At 38.9% G+C, this 6,537-nt stretch overlaps 1 pseudogene; it reads left to right on the top strand.

The window, feature by feature from the left end:
* Positions 1-3,875: 3,875 nt before the first annotated feature.
* LOC132675326 (52 kDa repressor of the inhibitor of the protein kinase-like) lies at positions 3,876-6,216 on the top strand (annotated as a pseudogene).
* The last annotated feature ends 321 nt before the right edge of the window (positions 6,217-6,537 follow it).

Below are 6,537 nucleotides of genomic sequence, written 5' to 3'. Positions count from 1 at the left end.
TGTATCTTCAATTTTTTTCCTTAATGTCTTATAGTTTTCAGTATATGAGTTTTTCATATCCTTGATTAAATTTATTCCTAGGTATTTTTTTGAATATTTATTTTTGAGGGAGAAAGCATGAGCGGGGGAGGGGCAGCGAGTGAAGGGGACAGAGGATCTGAAGTGGGCTCCATGCTAACAGCAGGAAGCCCAATGTGGACTTGAACTCACAAATATGAGATCATGACCTGACCTGAAGTTGGATGCTCAACCAACTGAGCTCCCCAGGTGCCCCTATTCCTAGGGATTTTATTCTTTTTGATACAATTGTAATGAGATTGTTTTCACAATTTCTCTTTCTAATATAAACATGTAACAGAATTTTGGGTATTGATTTTGTATCCTTTAAATTTACTGAATCCATTTATTCTTTTTTAAAATTAAAAAAAAAATTTTAATGTTTATTCATTTTTGAGAGATGGAGAGAGACAGAGCATGAATGGGTGAGGGGCAGAGAGATGGGGAGACAGAGAATCCGAAGCAGGCTCTAGGCTCTGAACTGTCAGCACAGAACCTGATGCAAGGCTCAAACCCATGGACCACGAGATCATGACCTGAGCTGAAGTCGGACGCTTAACCGGCTGAGTTACTTAGGTGCCCCTAAAATTTTTTCTAATGTTTATTTTTGAAAGAGAGAGCATGAGTTGGGGAGGGGCAGAAAGAGAGTTGGAGGCACAGAATCCGAAGTAGGCTCCAGGTTCTGAGCTGACAGCACAGAGCTGAACGTGGGACTTGAACCCACTAACCATGAGATCATGACCTGAGCGGAAGTCCACATAACAGGAAACCTAACCGACTGAGCCACCCAGTTGCCCACATTTATTAGTTCTAATAGTTTTTTGGTGGTCTTTAGTATTTTTTATGTTATATGATGTCATCTGAAATAGTGACAGTTTTACTTCTTTCTTTCCAATTTGTATGCCTTTTATTTCTTGTCTAATTGCTCTGGATAAGACTTCCAATACTATGTTCATTAAAAGTGATGAGAGTGGGCATTCTTGTCTTGTTCCTGATCTTGAGTACAATATTAGGTGTGTACTTGTCATATATGGCCTTTATTATGTTGAGGTACATCCCATCTATACCTGCTTTTGTTGTGGTTTGATCATAAATCAATGTTGAATTCTATCAAATACTTTTTCTGCATTTAGATGATCATATGGTTTGTATCCTTCATTTTGTCAATGTGATATATCACACTGACTTATTTGCAGGTGTCGAACCAGGCTTGCATTCCTGGAATAAATCCCACTTGATCATGGGATATGATCTTTTAATGTATTGTTGGATTTGGTTTGCTAATGTTTTGTGGAGGATTTTGCTTCTGTGTTTATCAGGAATATTGCCCTATAATTTTCTTTTCTTGTGGCATTCTTGTCTGGTTTTGATACAGGATAATGCTGGTCTTGCAAAATGAGATTGGAAGTGTCTCCTCCTCTTTAGTTTTTTAGAAGAGTTTGAGAAGGATTGGTATTAATTCTTCTTTGAATGCTTGGTAGAATTCACCACAAATGCTGTCTGGTCCTGGACTTTTATTTGTTGGGAAAGTTTTGATCACTGATTCAATCTCCTTACTAGTAATTTGTCATTCAGATTTTCTACTTATTTATGGTTCCACTTCGGTTGATTTTATGTTTCTAGGAATTTATTTCAATTTATTGATTTATAATTGTAAATAGTTTTTAATAATCCTTTGTATCAGTTGAAATAGCTTTTCTTTACTTCTGATTTTACTCATTTAAGTTCTCCATTTTTATTTTTCTTAGTGAATTTAGCTGAAGGGTTTTTTTCTTTAATTTTTTTTCAAGTTTGACTTATTTTTGAGAGAGAGGGCATGAGTTGGGGAGAGGCAGAGAGAGAAGGAGACACAGAATCTGAAGCAGGCGCCAGGCTCTGAGCTGTCACCACAGAGCCCGATGGGGGGCTCGAACTCACAGACCATGAGATCATGACCTGAGCTGAAGCCAGACGCTTAACCGACTGAGCCACCCAGGTGCCCAGAAGGTTTTTAAATTTTGTTTATCTTTTCAAAGAACCAGTTCTTTCATTGACCTTTTCTATTGTCTTTTTAGTTTCCATTTTATTTACTTCTGCCCTAATACTGTCATTTCTTTCCTTCTACTATCTTTGGGTTTCATTTGTTCTTTGTTTTCTAGTACCTTGAAGTGTAAATTTAGGTTATTGGAGACTTTTCTTGCTTGTTGAGGTAGGCTGATGCTGTTATGAGCTTCTCTCTTAGAACTGCTTTAGCTGAATCTATAAATTTTGGTATATAGTATTTCCATTTTCATTTGTCTCAAGGTATTTCTTCTATCTTTTGATTTCCTTTTTGACCCACTAGTTGTTGAGTAGCATGTCACTTAGCCTCCACATATTTGTGAATTTTCCGTTTTTTTTTTTCATGTAATAGATTTTTAGTTTCATACCATTGTGGTCACAAAAGTTAATGTGATTTCACCCATCTTAAATTATTAAGACTTCTTTTGTGGACTAACATATAATCTATCCTAGAGAATTTCCATGCATATTTTAGAAGAATGTGTATTCTGCTTTTAGATAGAATGTTCTGTAAATATCTGTTACATCCATGTAGTCTAACATGCCATTTAAGGCCAAGTTTTTTTTTTATTAATTTTCTTTTTGGATGATCTATCCATTGATGAAAGTAGGGTATTAAAGTCCTCTAATATGGGGCACCTGGGTGACTCAGTCAATTGAATGTCTGACTCTTGGTTTTGGCTCGGGTTATGATCTCATAGTCCATGGGTTCAAGCCCCACAACAGGCTCCATGCTGACAGTGCAGAGCCTGCTTGAGATTGTCTCCCTCTTCCTCTCCCTCTCCCTCCGTCCCTCCCTCCCTCCCCCCCCCTTTCTGTCTCTCAAAATAAATAAACTTAAAAAAGTCCTCTAATATTACTATGTTGCCCTTCTCCCTTTAGGCCTGTTAATGTTTGCTTTATATGTTTAGGTACTTCTATGTTGGGTGCATAAATGTTTATAAATGTTGAATTGACGCCTTTATCATTATGCAATGCCCTTATTTGCCTCCTATTACATTCAGTCTTTGTTTTAAAGTCTATTTTGTCTGGTATAAGTGCAGCTGCCCCAGCTTTCTTTTGGTTTCCATTTGCATGGAACATATTTTTCCATCCCTTCATTTTCAGTCTGTGTGTTCTCACATCTAAAGTGACTCTCTTATAGATAACATTTAGATGGATCTTGTTTTTTTATCCATTTAGCCACTCTATACCTTTTGATGAGAAAATTTAGTTCTTTTATGTTTAAAATAATTATTGATAGATATGTACTTATTGCCATTTTAGTAATTGCTTTCTGGCTTTTTTTTTTGTAGTTCTATTGTTCTTGCATTCTTCCTTTGTAGTATGATGACTTTCTTTAGACTTATATTCCTTCCTTTAAAAAAATTTTTTTAACGTTTATTTATTTTTGAGACAGAGAGAGAGCATGAACAGGGCACGGGCAGAGAGAGAGGGAGACATAGAATCCAAAACAGTCTCCAGGCTCTGAGCTGTCAGCACAGAGCCCGACGCGGGGCTCGAACTCACGGACCGTGAGACCATGACCTGAGCGGAAGTCTGACGCTTAACCGACCGAGCCACCCAGGCGCCCCTATTCCTTCCTTTTTAGCTTTTGTGTTTTTACTATAGTTTTTGCTTTGCGGCTGCCATGAGAGTTACATATAAAAACTTATATCTAAAATATAAGTTAGAGGACCCGTCTGCTATTACTGGGGCCTGGCTTTCCTCTCCAGCCCTGAGGGGGAGGTGGGGCTGTAGGACAGGAGGGGAATGGGCCAGTCAGCAGGTGGACAATTATGCTAAACTTCTGCAGTGCTGCCAACTCCAAAAGGAAGAGCATATAGTGGGATCTAGCCTTCTTCAGGCTCCCCCAGGATCTGGCCAGATTCCACAAGTGGGGGGAGAATTATAGGAGAGCAGACTTAGAGGATAAAACACCTGATCAAGTAAATAACTTATCAATTATATGCCAGACACTCTGAGACCTCTAAGATCTACAGAACCGTATATTTTGCAGAGGCATCAGATAACTAATGAATGATTGGGTCATTTTATTTCTCAAAATTAAAGCAGATAGTTGTGAAGTCATTGGGAGGGTCCGTATAGGACAGTTCTTCGAGATAATGTGAGACCAACAATATTTGATCTTACCAGCCATTTGAGCAATCCAATAGTGATACAGAAAACAAAACAACTGAGTGAAGATTAAATCAGGACATTGAAATAGAAAGACTGATAAAACCTTTGAACAGGAACAAAACGTAAAGAAAGAAACAACAGCAATGCTCAGAACCCCAGTGCTGGAGAAGGTAATAAAGAACAGGTTGAAGAAATTTTACCTTTAACCCTTGAGTAAAAAAGAAAACAAAGAAAACTTTAAATCTTTATTTGAAATCTTGGTTCATACGGGAAAACAAAACATACTTCTGGATAAGCGTGAAACTGATGAACTCCCAGAGGGTCTCTTTACTCCCGATAACTTTCAAGCACTGCTGGCATGCTGGGTAAATTCTGGCAAGAGGTTCTGAGAAAGTGCTTTCAGACAACAGTGGTTAACACGTTGTTCTGCTCAAAAACACAGCAGACACAGGTGCTAGAGGTCTGTGAGAGCGGTATTCGGGAGGAAACCGCTCAGGGAAATGAGAGTATCTCACTTCATCACTGACGACGTAGAGGACGTGGCAGGGGAAGAACACTTGCCTGTGTTGGTGAGGTTTGTTGATTTGTCTCATAACCTGAGAGAGGAATTTATGGGCCTCTTGCCTTACAAAGCTGCTGCAGACATTTTGCCTGTGAAATCTCACACGACGGTAACTGAGAAGTGGGGACTGAACCTGGCCAGGCTTACACTGTGTCCAGTGGATTTTCTTCCAAAACACAAGTTGTTGCCTCTAGACCTTTAGAGAAATATCCCCAAGCTGTCTACACACTTTGCTCTTCCTGCATCTTAAATATGTGGTTGGCAAATTCAGTGCTTGTTGTGGGAGCATCTGTTGCATTAGGAACGATAGAGGACGTTTGTTCTTTCTTCCATCCATCTCTACAACTGCTTTTAGAGCTTGGCAATGCAATTTCTGTCCTCTTTCAGAGCAATGAGGAAAAGGGTAAAAGAACTGAAGGAAACTTGCCATTCTGAGTGGACAGGCAGGCATGATGCTTTGGAAATTTTGGAGGACCTCCTACAAGCACTTGTTGTGTGTTTCAATGATATAAATAGTGACAAAAATATTAGCTGGAATGACTATATAACTGGTAGAGCATTTGTACTCTAGTGTAGAAACAGATTCTGATTTCATGGTTACCACTGATGTTCTTAAAAATGTTCTATCTTTTTACAAGAGCCTTTGGAAAATCTTCAGGGGCAAACGTCCGATGTCTTCTTTGCAGTCAGTAGCTTAACTCTAGTGCTGCATTGACTAAATGAAATGATGGAATATATTGAAGTTTATCATGAATTTTGGTTTGAAGAAGCCACAGATTTGGCAATGAAACTTGATACTCAGCTGAAACTCCCTGGGAAAATCTGCAAAGCCCGGCAAGGTAACCTGGGATCTCAGCTAACCTCTGAGAGTTACTATAAAGAAACTCTAAGTGTTCCAACCATGGAGCACATTATTCAGGTACTGAAAGATATATTCTCAGAACAGCACCTCAAAGCTCTTAAAGGCTCATCTCTGGTACCTTCTGTCATGGAACAGCTCAAATTTAATACATCGGAGGAGCGCCGTGCTGACGTGTACAGAAGTGACTTACCCAGTCCCAACACACTCTCGGCTGAGTTTCATTGTTGGAGAATCAAGTGGAAACAGAGGGAAAGATAGAGAGTTTCTACCTACGACTTACAAAGCCTTGCATCTGCCAGACATCAAGTTTTTTTTCTGATGCTTCTGCATTGCTGAAAGTCCTATGTAAGATCTTCCTGTGATGAAAGTTGAGAATGAATGCTATGAAAATGGGCAGAAGTGTCTCAAAGCATAACTGAGGGACACTTTCACAGACCAAAGGCCAAGTAACTTGGCTTTGCTTAACATAAATTTTGATATAAAACATGATCTGTATTTAATGGCAGATACATATATCAAACTGTACAAGTAAGAGCTTCCTACAGATAACTCAGAAACCATTTAAAATACCTAGGAGACTTTTAAAGTAGGTTTTCTCTTATGTTTAATATTTGGAAAAATCTAAGAAATTTGGGAACATCTTACAGAAAAGCTGTCAGGCGGATGTAGGCCACTTATGACCTATCGACCTCTCATTGAGTTCATTAGCCACTGATAATCTACTTACTTAACTGTTCTTCCAGAAGATAGCATTGAAAGTGCCACATTATACTTCTGTGGGATCTCTGCTAAGGGCACTTTGGAATTGTTTCAGTTTAGTCATTTTATTTATTTTTTATTTTACAGAACGTGAGTGGGGCAGAGGGGCAGAGGGAGAGAGAGAGAAACTCAAGCA

Source organism: Panthera onca, chromosome A2, assembly GCF_046562875.1.
Source record: "Panthera onca isolate mPanOnc1 chromosome A2, mPanOnc1 haplotype 2, whole genome shotgun sequence".
NCBI classification, from domain to species: Eukaryota; Metazoa; Chordata; class Mammalia; order Carnivora; family Felidae; genus Panthera; species Panthera onca.
This window is presented reverse-complemented; position numbering and strand designations above follow the sequence as displayed.